The sequence below is a fragment of the Aythya ferina genome (genome assembly GCF_964211825.1).
Source record: "Aythya ferina genome assembly, chromosome: 5".
NCBI lineage: Eukaryota > Metazoa > Chordata > Aves > Anseriformes > Anatidae > Aythya > Aythya ferina.
Genome location: NC_140301.1, coordinates 57,703,469 through 57,717,079, shown reverse-complemented (window position 1 = coordinate 57,717,079; position 13,611 = coordinate 57,703,469). Strand labels below are relative to the sequence as shown.

General features: G+C 44.1%; 1 protein-coding gene across 3 annotated transcripts in view; it reads left to right on the top strand.

The window, feature by feature from the left end:
• BRF1 (BRF1 general transcription factor IIIB subunit) overlaps positions 1-13,611 on the top strand; it is a gene marked incomplete at its 5' end in the record, with an annotated part of 169,169 nt that overhangs the window by 28,356 nt on the left and 127,202 nt on the right. The window lies entirely within an intron of this gene.

Below are 13,611 nucleotides of genomic sequence, written 5' to 3'. Positions count from 1 at the left end.
TAGCAGCCACTTAGAACAAAATGCTGAGCTGAAGTTTTGGAGTGTTCCTATTTCCAAAGGATAATAGGCACAGTGACAAGAAACTGAGCCCGTGATGGATTTGGAGCCCTCAGAAATGTGTGGCTGTGCCAAGGTCAGCTCCCCCTCCACATGAGCATGGCTTTCAGGAGGAAGTTGAGTGCTGAAGCTTATGATAATTAAAGCTGGTTTAAACAAAGTGGGGCCTATACCTCTTGTTGTGTGATAAAGTAGCAGGATGGCGTTTGATCATATGGAAATGCTAACTTCTGCACGTCCTGGAGCTACTTTGTTGGCCGGGCCCGTGATTATACAGACATCGGGTCATCATGAACAGAGCTAGGCTAAATTTCATCTGCCTGTCTTTTCTTACTGCTCTAGAGTGAAATACAGAAGGTAGGAAGGAGAAAGAGCCAGTTTGTGATTGTTCTGCAGAGGGAAGCGGGGTCCTTGGGGTTGGTCAGTACAGCGGTACAACCTCTGAGGCCTTCAGAGAGGAGGCCGCTCGTAGCGTTAACAGATCCGAGGCAGGCAGTTGATTGAAGAGTTGGGTTTTTTCTTGTGGGTCTTAAGAGGTTAGTAAGTAGAACTTACTCTGTGGACTCTACCAAAGCAATACATTGTGTTTTTTTTTAGGTTCAGGATGATGCTGATGTTAAGTGATTCCTAAGGGAAGCTTCCTTGAGCGTAGCTCCACAAAGTCAAAGAGGACAAAAGTAAAAATTAATTTTGGTGTTTACAGCACCTACCAAATTGAAACTCTGAGGCAGGTAGTGTTTTATAGCCAGCTTAATTAAGAAAAAAAAGAAATCGAAACACTGTCACTAATAACAAGAAAAATGTTAAAAAGTTAACACCTGTCTGATTCAGGCTTGGATGTTATTGAGACAGATCATTCTCATGACTGGTATAAGAGCAATTTTTGAGATAGGTTACAATCAATATTCCTCCTTGTGTTAAACATCAGTGCCTACCCTGTAGGAGCAGTGGCGGTGTCAGGGGAGGAGAATCCATATCTCCTTTAATGAGGTCTGTGAGGTTGCTGCATAGCAATCATCACGTAAATCCACTGATTTCTGTTTAAGTCTTTAGTCAGTATGTTCTCTGGTAGCTATTTTTCACCATGCCATATTACCTAGGGGGAAATGAATTAATAATGCATCTAGTCCTGGATATGTATGTTTAATGGGTAATCTCACATCCTGTCTTGGAGTCAGACTGCACAGAAAGGTGTGTTGCAGTTGATCTTTGAGGTTTAGCATGTGAAGAGGAGAATGTAATTGTCCTTACCTGAAATTGTCTTTAACTACTAAGGACCAGCACCCAGGGGGTGGGTGGATCATCTAGAAGAGCCAAGGAAGCTGGTATCTAAAGATTTGATTGTGGAAGAAATTCCACACCGTTTGAGTGGTGTTGTGTTTTTATTGTTGTTGGTTGGTTTGCTCAAAGTGTCATTAATGCAATATTTAATTTAGAATGGAGTGGTGACTATGGAAAAGGTTTTTGAAGAGGTGGGAAGTTGAGTAGGTGGATCTTTGCTCTACAGGCTGGGTTGTTCTGTCAGATTGCCCTTGGGTCTGTGTTGATGTGCTACCAAACTGCAAACGGGCTGAAATGCTGCTGTACTGAGCCAGCAGAGATGGCAATTTTGGGAACGTGGGGGGAGGATGTTTCCTCCTCTTCTGTACATTCAGAGCACACAATGTTTCTGTCATAGAAAGTTGCCCCTTTCTCTTAAGCTTTACAATTTTGCAAAAACATGAGAACTTCAACCTAGGAAATCAGCACGGCCTATTTTTCTTCTATGGAATTGCTCCATGCTGTGTGGTTTTTCTTGTGTCTTGCTCTTCCTGGATTCATTTGTTCCAAGCAGCAGGGCTTTCCACCAGTTCCCTTGGGAAACTGTTATGAGGTCCGATGAGTTGTGTGGTAAGTTCTTGTTAAAATGGTGCTTACATTTTCCTTTAAGTTCATGTCATTAGGTCTTAGTCATGAGCTCATGTACATTTCTATTTATGGTTTAAACTTCCATTATCTTCCAGAAATCTACTGATCTTCTGCTCCTCTCTTAACAAATCATGTTCAGTAATGTGATGAAGGCTGGACGTTCGATCCCTGGGTCTTTCACAGTCGTCGTTGTCCCCCCGCCACCACGTTCTCCCTCTTTAATTTGAGGGTGATTGGGGTTCCTGAGGAAAGCAAAGCCTGGGGATAATTCGCTCCACCTGGAAAAGTTGTTAATGGTATATTGTATGTGCTGCATAGGTTCTTATAAATGGAAGAGATTACATACATAAAGAGGGATACTGCTCAAATATGCCAAATATTTTTCCGAGAGGGACATGTTGGCTCTGTAGGGATACATAGATGGCATTGTAGTTCTAACCCTTTACTGGAACAGTCTGTACATCTGACTTACATAAATGTTATTGTTTAAAGAAACGTAGGACTGTGTCTGAAATATGTGCCTTCTCTCGTTGGCCATAAATCTCCTCTCAACTCCAAGCCAAAGCAGATAGCACAAGAGAGCGGTTTGATAAATAGCATCACCCATCTATTTCATTGTTTAGCTGAGATTTGTGGCAACCTTCACTTATTTTTAGTTTCAAAAGGAAGGAAATGCAGAAGTTGAGGTTGAAGCTCTGTCCCTAACTTCTTCCATCGTGTAGGGGCTGTGCGCAGATAAAATTATCGGGCAGTCATAGCTCTGATCTAAATAGGCCTTTTGTAGCAGTAAAGGAGAGCAGCCCCCTCACATTCATGCTCCTCGTTATCAGTAGCTGATGGACTCAGCTGCCAGGGACAAACTGAGGGCAGAATTGCATTCTTTAGCTGCAGCCCGAATAAAGATTGATGCTCTTTTACCTAACCGCTGGGCTTCTTATCCCTTTTAGATAAAGGAATGAAATATTTGACTGCTCTTGTCAGCCTCACATAAAAATACCTTAAATAAGTATTAACCTAATACAATCTTTCTTGTTTTTGTTATGGCTCTGTGCCTTTTCCAGCTTGATTTCACTTCTTCTCTTTCTGCTTCCATTTTTAGATCGTGTTTTATCTCTTATCCCTTTGATATTGTTAATAACTGCCTCTTTTTCTTCACACCCCCTCCAACTACTTCACTCTGCGTCCTTTTTCCCTTGATGCTTTTTCTCTGCATTTCCCTTTTTGAGGTGGCTTAAGGAATTTGCCAATTAGTTGATATTTATGAAGTTTTTACTTTTGCAATTACTGTGTCATATGCGTTTGCCAGCTGGGTATGGTCTGGATGGGGAGAGAGGGCCTTTTGTTACATTTGCATGTAGAATTGGAGAAAACAAATACATTTAAAAAAAAAAAAAAAAAAAAAAAAAAAGAAAAGAAAAAAGGCAACCCCCAAGCCAGATGCTGGAAGTAGCATGAGGCTTGCAGGCCTTTTCCAGTCCTGAAGCAGCAGCAGCAGCAACCTTAAGGCCAAGCACAGGTTGCGAGCAAAGCGGTGTTAGTCTCTGTCAGTAAGGTTTTTCTCTGCCTGCACAGTTGGACGACGGGGAGTGGAAATAATTTACCACTGCCGGTTGTATTTTGATAGAACAACTGGCATGCAGAAGAGCGGAGCTGAACTCTAGGGGAGCAAAATTGTTCTGCGTGTGTCTGAGGACAAGGAAATTCTCAGGCATGTAATAAAAGATAAGTATTAAAAGGTGGATGAGGAGGCTAGGGAAGGCTTACAGAGATGCACAGGAGCCTTTCGTCAGGAAAAGGGAAGGGCTGTGCTGGCTTTTATAGCAGGGAAGGTGGATTAAACTTTTTTTTAAAACATTCTTAGTATGTATGGCTCTAGCTAATAGTCACTGCAGTGCAGCGGAGAGGTAATTGCTCAGCTGCAGTCACTCGATTGCTTCTGCTCCTCTCCATCTCCCTGCCCTCATCCAGCTGCAGTTCTGGCCAGGGGATACCTCCAGCTCCTGCCTCCTTGCCCAAGTGGATCAGTAATATCTGGGGTTCCTGCCTCCTTCCGCGGTGTCCGCAGGACTCTGAAAAACGGCTCCTGTCAGTTTTCAGTTCTCACTCTTTGCCTTGCAAAAGCCCTGATCCGCAGGGAAGGGACTAGAACTTGCTGTCAGCGAGCAGATAACACTGCGCTGATTTATACGCCCTGCGCATCTATAAAGTTTTCCACTGCAGCAGTGAATCCTGTTGTGTTCAGCCCTCACTTTTTTGTTTTGTTTTAAATGTTCTGACAACTCTCACCGATAGGCAACAGATTCTGCTTGCATATGATGCTGCATTCTTGAATTTTCCTCCTTGTGTAGATTGGACAAAGTTGTTTGTTAGTTAGATGCTTTTTGCTTTGTAGGTGGGAAACAATTTCTGACCTCTCTAATAATACTCAAATTACTGTTTTTTTTAAAGTTTAAAATAAAAAAAAAAATCCAAACTGTCAGGTTATGTCACGAGCAATTTTTTTTTCTTGCAGTAATATAGAAATTTTGGATGGTTGAGCGTAGTGCTTGGATCAGCAGTAATGCTGTGTGACAGCAGAAATATTTCATTTCTTGTTTTGACAAGAGTAACAATTGGTAATTGGTAAGTGTGGAGGGAAAAAAAAGCTTTAAGTGTGTAAAGGTATAGAAAAATCAGAAAAACTGTCATTTAAAGTGTAATTAAAAAAAAAATCACTGTCCAAATAAAACAGAGGAAGCTTAAAGCATAGCCTAACTGATGGTGCTGTCAGAAGGATGCCTTGCATGCTCAATAGCTACCATGACCTAAAAGCTCCTGATACCCTAATTTTTTCATTCTAACTCCTGTGATGTCAGATAAGCAAGGGCTATCTTATATTAATCATGCGTGTACTCCAGGTTCTTGCCAGCAGTGCGGCCTTCCAGCTGTTTCAACTTTAAAACAGTAAAAAAAAAAAAAAAAAAAAAAAATCAGTTGATAAAACTTCAGGAAATAAAAAGGGTCGTACAAAACCCAAAACCCATTTCAGTGCACTAACAACTAAATGAACGGGTTAGCACGTATTTAAGCTGTGATAAGTCAGACTTGTGCAAGCAGGTTGGATCAGAAGAGCAGCAAGGGCTGGGAGCAGTAGCCGAGAAGCGGGAGGAAGCGTAAGGATTGTGTGTATGCTTCTCTCTGACCCATTTAGGCTGTGCTCTCACATTCGCTTTAAGTCGATCCACGTGTGTGCTGCTGCTGCTGACAGCACTTCTCCTCGCCCCAGCCACCTTCCGCCAGCTCGGGGCTTGGGAGGCCGCTTGTTGAGTTATGGGGGAGCTGCTCCAAATGAAAACTTGACTTTCTGTTCTTCTTCAGGCTGATTTTCAGCAGGGCAGGTTCCCTCCTCTCTGTCATAAACGTCGGGCTGGAGGTGGGAGTGCTGCCTGCAGCAACGGCTTGGGCTTCAGCTCGGCTCAGTCGTGATGCCGTGCCTTCAGATGTGAGTGAATTGACCACGTGTTGCTTTTCTGTGTATTTTCTTTTAATGTCAGCATCAAGCGTGGTTTTCCTACTTGTGATAGCAGAAGTTAAGTTCTGTAAGGATTTTATTAGCAAAAAGTTCTTTAGCTGGATTTAAAAAGCAAGTAAATAATAGTTAAGGATAAGAAGCAAGGAAGCTACTGTCTAAGGATGATGGAGAAAGAGAGCAATCGGTTAGGTACAGCCCACGAACAAACCCTAGGGCTTCAGCAGCCTGTTGTTGAACCCAGAGTAGTGTTTAGATGGATAAAATGGGAACAAGGCTGCAGCAGCACCTGCAAGGGGAGCAGGGATCCAGGAACTCAACGCAGCAAATCAGAGGAACTGCTCGCAGTGCCAAGGTTTTCAGAACTGCAGGGGAAATGAATTCAAATGGCCGTTTGCTGTGTATGAAAGGAGCCTGTCCAGGTGGGAGTGATATCTTATAATCAGGGAATGGAAAAAGGGGTTGGGGGGGAGTTATGTGGGCATTTCGCAGGCCTGTGTTGGCATTAATGGAACACAAGGACCAAAATTGAGGGAATGAATACTTAAAGAAGTACAGATAAGTGCTGGGAAGAGATGTTAACAGCAGATTTTCTAGGTGGAAGAAAAGTAGCTTAGCATCAAATATTTAAGAAGTAGTTGGGGCAGTGACGACTATTTGAATTTTTAAGCCATTAATCGTGGCGGCACCTGCTGTAGCTCTCTGTAGCTGAACGAACAAGCCTCTGACACACGACAGAAGGGCTTCTTCACCAGGAGGGACGGGGAGCTTCAGCTAGTATTTGGGGTGCTCCTGTGGGAGGCAGAACGGCTGGGTTGGGTGGATGTCAGCAGGCAGGGAACTGAGTGCTGCAGGTTGGGACTGACGTAGCGTGGTTCTGGCCATAAGAAAGTAAAGTAGAGGCATCAATCCTTGGCTAAACAGGTCTGGCTTAAGTCTTTTTTTTTTAATTTCACAAGGATTGTTTCACAAATTGTTTTTGTTTTTTTTTTCAGTGCATCCCCCCAGTCGTGCAGGCACAGCTGTGGGAACGTCCAGGGACAAGGCTGGGATCCCCTCCATTGCGTGGAGACCCCAGTGGCAGCCGGCTCCTCCAGGAGCTGCCTCTGGAGCGCTCAGCCCCAGGCCCCACACCTCTCCTGGGGGACCTGGGGTTGTTCTGGGAAAAAAACACAGGTTTAGGGACCACGGGCACCTCAGCAACAGTAGGGTCAGGGTTTGGGGCTTGGCTGAAGGTGGGCAGAGCATGGGGGTGAGGCCAGCATCTCCCATCACTCTCCTTGCAGGCAATGAATGAGGTGTTGCTGGGAATGCCTCTTAGCCATCCTTAATAAAATTAAAGCTGTTGTGCTAGGTCAGCGCTGCTATAATGCCCTGCTGTGCTGCTGCTTTTAGTGCTCGTTGGCCGTTTTCCTTGCAGGCTCGCGGAGATAAAGCTGCTTCTCACTTGCCTGTGGTGCCAGTTGCTGGAAAGGCTCAGTGCGATCGCTGCAGTCAGCGCTGCGGTTTCCTCCCTTCCTCCCGCCATTGTTTGGCCTTTAAATGTTTTTCTTGTCTTTGATCATGGGACCCTACTCTTGATTAGGCTTCTGGGACCGGCCTTCATAAATGTAGCCGTGCTGATGTTCCTGGACTTTCCCTGTTGTGGCTTTGTTTGTTTGTTTTACTCGTTTGTAATACAAACAGCACAGAAGCCTGGCATGGAGCAAAGAGCAGGAAATTCATTCAGGCTTTGAGCTGGGACTTACTGAAATTGAAAGATATGACAAAGCATGCAGGGATACCCACACATAAGAATTGCTCTTTTTTCTTTTCCAGGGAGTTCTTCTGGTGAGCTTTTTCCAAGCAAGAAAATAAAAGGAGCGTAAAACCAAATGCAGAATGAAATCTGCACGTAAAATTCAGTCAATAAAGTAATTCAGATTCGGAAAATGAATACCCAAGTAAAAGTCACCCAAATCATTTCCTTTAATAGAATCCAGTGTTTGTTACCATAACAATCCCTTTTTGCAGAAAAGGATTAGTGCTGTTAACACGACTCCATCGCCCAATTCAGGTACCATTAGTTTCCAGAGCCCCTCGAGCAAATAGCAGACGGGGAGGAAATCTTTATGCTTTGATTTTAATGATGCAGTTTAGTATTGTAATAACAATTCATTTAGGCTCTGGCTGTGCGTTGCCTGTTATTTCCCTGGAAACTTATGAAACTTATAAAAAGCGCTACTTTGAAATAGCAGCAGTACGGCCTTCGTTGGTCGGAGGGAAGAGCTGCGGATGAGCAGGCAGAAGCCAGAGGAGAGTAATAAATAGCTGCAGCTACTTGACATAACAAGTTGCTACTTGACAAAAAAAGGTATGATCCCTCTTGAAGAGTGGAAAAGAATAAGATGTTTCTGTAGTAACAAGATCATAAAAGACAGAAAATTGCTTGTAAAGAATGGGTCTGATTTTTTTCCCCATTTTTCTATTTTGCTTCTATAAAAAAATGGAGCTGCAGTTTTGCTGTCAGCTGCCACTTATTTAGTATTACCAAGTTTTTTCTTCAGATCTGTTTTTGTGGCAGTGATTGCTAACCTCTACATTTTATTTTGTAATAACAAGTTTCCTCTGTCCAAAGTGTGTAAATTTTCTGACCTAAAAGGACAGAGGAATTCAGCTGTCCTATCTGAACTTCTCGGTTTGAGGCTTACGTGCGTGTCTAAAGCACTGAGATTGGCATCAGCTGAGAAGAGATGAGAGTGTTTGTTTCTTTCAGCGTGCTGGGAATTGGATGAGTAGAAACACTTTTTTTAGTAGACTTGGAACTAAAACCAGAAAAGGGCCTTTTGTTTGTAGATGCAGATTCAGGAGCGTGATAAACTTTACTACTTGGTAGCCTGGGAACTTGATTTTGTGTGCTGCTTATAGAAATGCAAGCTTCTTTTTCTCTCTTCCTTTTTTTTCTTTCTCTATTCCTCACCCTGCCCAGTATGATGTGCCTTAGAGAAGTAAATGGGAACTGCTTGGTATCTGTCCTAAACATCATAAAATTTCTGTTGTTTCTAGACTTTTTTTTTTTATTATTATTTTACTCTTTAAAGGAAAATAAATTTACTGTTTTACTGGTGAGGGAAGGGGAAGGATTTTTGTAACCTTGCTGATGGGCTTGTGCAGCCTCTAAAAAGACAGTTCCTAGTCCTTTTCCCAGAGATACAGCCACCATTTGAATGCCATCACTAAATTGCAAGGCCAGCATGAAGTGTAAGCTTTGATCTTATAAACTACTTCTTCTGGTTCAAAAAGAAATCCCAGGTTCTGTCAATGACCTGTAAGGCCCAAGAAAGGAAACTATTTTTGCACGCTACTGATACACAAAAAACGTACATAATGGGGGTGTGCTTTACCTCTGTCTCCTTCTTGTCTGCTTGTTCTCGTCTTGTCTTGCAATTTAGAAAAAATTCAATATGCATTTATGACTGTTTCACACAATGATATTACTTTATAATACTGAAATGGTAGTTGCCAGTTTTTTGTGTTGTCCTCTCAAGCTTTTTTTTTTTTTTTTTTAATCGTTCTACTGGGTATAATGGATAAGAAAGTCAGAAAGTTGTCATGCATTTTGTTTTATAACCCAGAGCATGGTGCGGTTTAAAGGTAAATTCTTTTCTTTTCCAGCCAGTAGAGCAATTCAATTTATTTGATGAGTTTGTAACACTGCAGTGTAATCTGGTGAACGCTGGGTTGAGCAGATTGCTAATAAATTGCATTGCGATGCTGGATATTCCTACTGTTTTGGCTGAGATCATGAGGCTTGCTGCATCCTTGCAGAGAGCTGGACCAGCTAGCTGCACGCTGGGACCATATGGTTAGACCAGCAGCACGGGCATCAGCCAGCACTTCGGGCTGATTGAAGCCATGCTGGTAAGCGTAGAGCAAACCAGAGATAGTCAGGAGAAGAACACGAAATAGCAGGCTATAAAATGCCACCCGGCTAGCAAGGAGCAGGGGGAGTGAAAGTGCATCCAAGGGCTGGTGGACATGCTGCAGTATCGTGGGTTTGCTGGAGGGAATTACTCATCTTCTGAGCCCCAGGGCTGGCAGCTTCTCGGCAGTTCCTCCCTGCACTGCCCGTACTGCTGCGGTAGGCTCTCTGAATGCTTAGCAGCCTTGTAGATACCATCGCACTCCTACGAGGGTTTTTCATGTTGAGGACCGGCAGTACGAATGGGAGTTTGGTCTCGGTTCATATTTGTCTTTCTTGATGCTATCTGGAGTGCTGTATAGAGAATTTGTTTTGATGAGTTATTTTCTTATGCCCTATTTTTTCTTAAGTGCAAACGTCTGCTCTTCACATGCCAACAGAGCAAAATTGCTGTACTTATAGTTAAATAAAATATAACATCTATATTTTTCAGCTCTGTAAATACCAAATCGGCGAGATTGGCAGAACAGATAGTATATTGCTCTGTGATTTCCATTCGGTTGTCATCTGGCTGAGCTGAGGGCACTGTACAACAGTTTGCTACTGCAGTACTGGCACAAAAACTGTTTAGCTGATACCTGCCTTCTCTTGGCTGCTACCTTTTGAGTGGAAATGCTTCTTGAATTTGTAGAGGAACCAGGAGGAGTACAAGGGATCTGATGTTCCCTGTGTAGGAATCCAGAAATGCAGTTAATATTGGTAACTCAGCTCTTTGTTTTTGTTGCTGTTGTTGCGTAAGATACCAGGAAAATAGAAATTTGTTGTCATGTTAAATTCAGGAGGGAAACCCAACATATCTTTTGATCTTCCTTTGGTAAATAGGAGACTGGTTGCCGAATGTAAATGTTTATCTTAGCCGATGGTGCTATAAATAGTACATTTATCCCTCTTCTGTAGCAGATGAGGACAAAACCAAGTTAGTCATCGAGACACATGTCGCTTCTAAGATGCTGCTGCTTGTTCTGCGTAACGTTGTTCGTTTGGGGGGGTCACTGGCAGAATCACAGCCTTATTTTTGCTCAAGCTGTCTGCCTGACAATACTGCAGAGCAGCTTGAGGAAGTACCAGCACACAGATCTAAAGCCTTTGCTAGTCTGCAGAAGGCTGTGTATGGCACGTAATGAAATAGCATTTCCTAACAGGGATGAGTACCTTTCTGGGCTCTCGGATCTCTTTGGTATTTGTCCGTAGACAATGACTGGCCACCCCGAAATTAATTGCATTTTAAAATATTGATGCTGGGTGAAAAGCTCTGCTAAAAAAAGTGTACGTTATTCAAACAAGCATACTATTTGCCTTGGATGGATTACGATGAATTCTATTTCAACATTTGAAATTAAGGTTAAATACTCAGAGAATATTAATGGTAGCTCGGGGGTGAGGCCAGATAGTGGGAAAGACTGGGGGGGGGGAAAAAAATAAACACCTTTCTCAATGTTAACGAGTGCCCTGTGAGGTGTGGAGCTCTGCCTGTATGGGAAGGGAGTTCCTGGGAGGAGGAATGCCTTGCAGTGGGGACAGGCCAGGGGGGTACTGGGGTAATACCCCTCAGGGATGCTTGTCCAGTTTGTGCTCTGCATCTCCAGCTCACTTGGGCTGGTCCCTGGTGTGTGCCCTGGGCTGCTCTGGTGGCGATGTGGCTTCCTCGTCACCTCTTGTGTGGTGGCTGCACCCCGTGGGTGCCACCACCCTGGGGAGCCAGGCTGGCCCTGCAGGCCTTTAGCCCAGGAGCCTTCGGAAGAGCTGGTGGCCCTTCACTGGCTGCTCTTATGTTTGTTATGAAAGCTTTACTCAAGTGTTGTCCGAGTTTTGCTTTTAAAACTTCTGGAATTGTTTCCTGTTAGTTGCCTTTGTGACTTTGAAGACGTTGAGTCGGAGGGAATGACGTGCTCTCGCTGCTGAGGTGATTCCGGTCTGGGTCTCCTGAAGCTGGGGGAGGCGCAGTGGTGTGGTCAGCTCTCCTTATTTCTTCATTTATTTTTAAGTGGTTGTACATCTACACGTAGTGCATAAAGTCTCTACAGATGACAGTTCTTTGTGTCTTCATCTCAGCCTGACGAAGTGTGACCAGAATGGAGAACACCACCAGTGAAAGGCACTTCTGACCTAAGAGCCCTAATGGGTTCCATTTGGACTCCTTGGGGTCACAAACCACAGGGGAGCATTTCCTTGCCTCTCCTTGCCCGTGCTTCGTGCTCAGTCAGATGGTGGATTGCTTCTGATGGCTCTTTCTCTGTTGCCTGTCTGTTCTCTTGGCCCAGAGGCCTGGGCAAGGTGGATCCAGTGTGGCTCTGCTTGAAAAATAAGTTTGGAGAGCAGGAATCTCTGCAGTCTGTCCCCTCATCCTGGGGCTCGATAGCTGCACAGCTCCTGCCGTTGCTTTTGTACCGTAGTGGGGGGATCTGTAAGCTTTGGGGATGTCCACAGCTCTTTGTTTTTCCTGTGTGAGGAAAGGGAAGAGGGTGGCTGAAGGTGGGGTCCCAGTCTCCAAACTGGGGGAGACCTGAGGCATGAACTCTGCCTGCATGTCACTGCCAGACGAGGACCTGCTCATGTCTTGCCTTCTGCTCCATTGGGTGGGTCTCTCAGGATCAAGTTGGGGGATAAAATAGGAAGCTTAGCTGATAGGAGGCACCTTTTCTAGCCTCGCTGATCCCCACTGGCCTCTGCTAACTGAGGGTTGTAGAAACCCAGAGCCTGCTTCAGAGCACATGTCGTCGACTGTGAAATAAAACTCAGGGAGGAAGAGTGCTAGGTAGTGTCTTAATTGTGGGGAGATGTGTATGAATTTGAGACTCTAAGGCATCAAAGCCACCAGTCCAGTGCCTGCTGATGTTAATGGAAAAGCAATTCACTTAATGGGCTTTGGAATACTCTTGGGTAGCTTTTTGTCCCAGTACCTCCTGTGGAAGGTGACGTATCCTTCCTGTCATTACTTCATCCAAATGTGTTGTACCCGATTGCCCCAAGTGACTGTGTGCTCACCACTGAGATCTCCTCCATTTGCCATCCCTACAGAGCAGGAGCAGTAGCTTTGCTGTAACTTCTGTTCGTCCAGAGTTTTTCCGGCCCTGGTGGGTTTCTGGAGTCACTCTTTATTAAAGCCAAGTCGAGCCAGCGCTGTCGGCAGGAGGTTGTTCAGAGGTTAACCATTTTACCATGTTATTAGTGATGATTATGTAGGAAATTTGCATAAAATTAAGAAGTGCAGTGTTTGCAGGCATTGTTGGGGTAAGTGTTGTGCAGTCACCATCGCTTTCTGCAGGAAGGGTTGCTGAGGCACACACAAGCTTTGTGCCCGCTTCAGCAAAGCTGCTTCTGACATCTCTGAAGGGAACAGATGAGTGTTTCCTGTAAATATGCATACTGGAAACATCTGTCCAGCACGTTGAATTAAAGGATTTTTCTTGATGTGCTGTCTGACCCCTTTATGGCGAGGAACTTCAGTACTGTTTTCCTCATGACTTCCCCGCATCTTTTTTCTTAAGCTATCTTTTCGGTGCACTTTTTTATAGCTGGACTTGTGAGAATGGACTGAATCTTGCTTTCCACATCTGTCTTAGCAGCTGTACTGCTTCCTGCAATGAATCATCCGAAGCACTCTTTTTTTAATTATTATTATTATTTTGTTTAAGGGTGAAGGCCCATTTGTTTTCCTGGAGCCACAAATGAGTCTCCGCAGTCTGGCAGCCAAGCCTTAAATGAAGGCACTGCTGTGAAAGTGTTTGGAGGAAGGAAGTGCCTCCCTATCAGTGGTGATCACAGACTGGCTCTCAGAGCAGCCCCTTTCCTTATGGGCTTAGGCTGTGGTCAGAGGAACTGCAAACTTCATCAGCTCTTGGAGAGATGAAGCAAAATGTCTCACTTGTTTGCACGCTAACACCAAATCTGACATGATCTGATGCTTTCAAAAGCTGAGCTCTGTAGTGCCAATTTTCAAACTGTGTTTGGGGAGGGGGGTGTAATCTTTCTTTCTGAGGTGTCTTGACTGTGTTTTTGATCCTCTCTTGGAATGATCTTTGCAACTTCATTTTCCAGGGCTCATAGCTTGAATACATTTCAGTTTAGGAGTGCAAATCCAGGCTTCTTTTTTTTTTTTTGGCCCACCAATGATGTAGCTCCCTGGAACTTGATTCATTGCTGTGTTCTAACTTTTGTATTTAATACAGAGATGAAA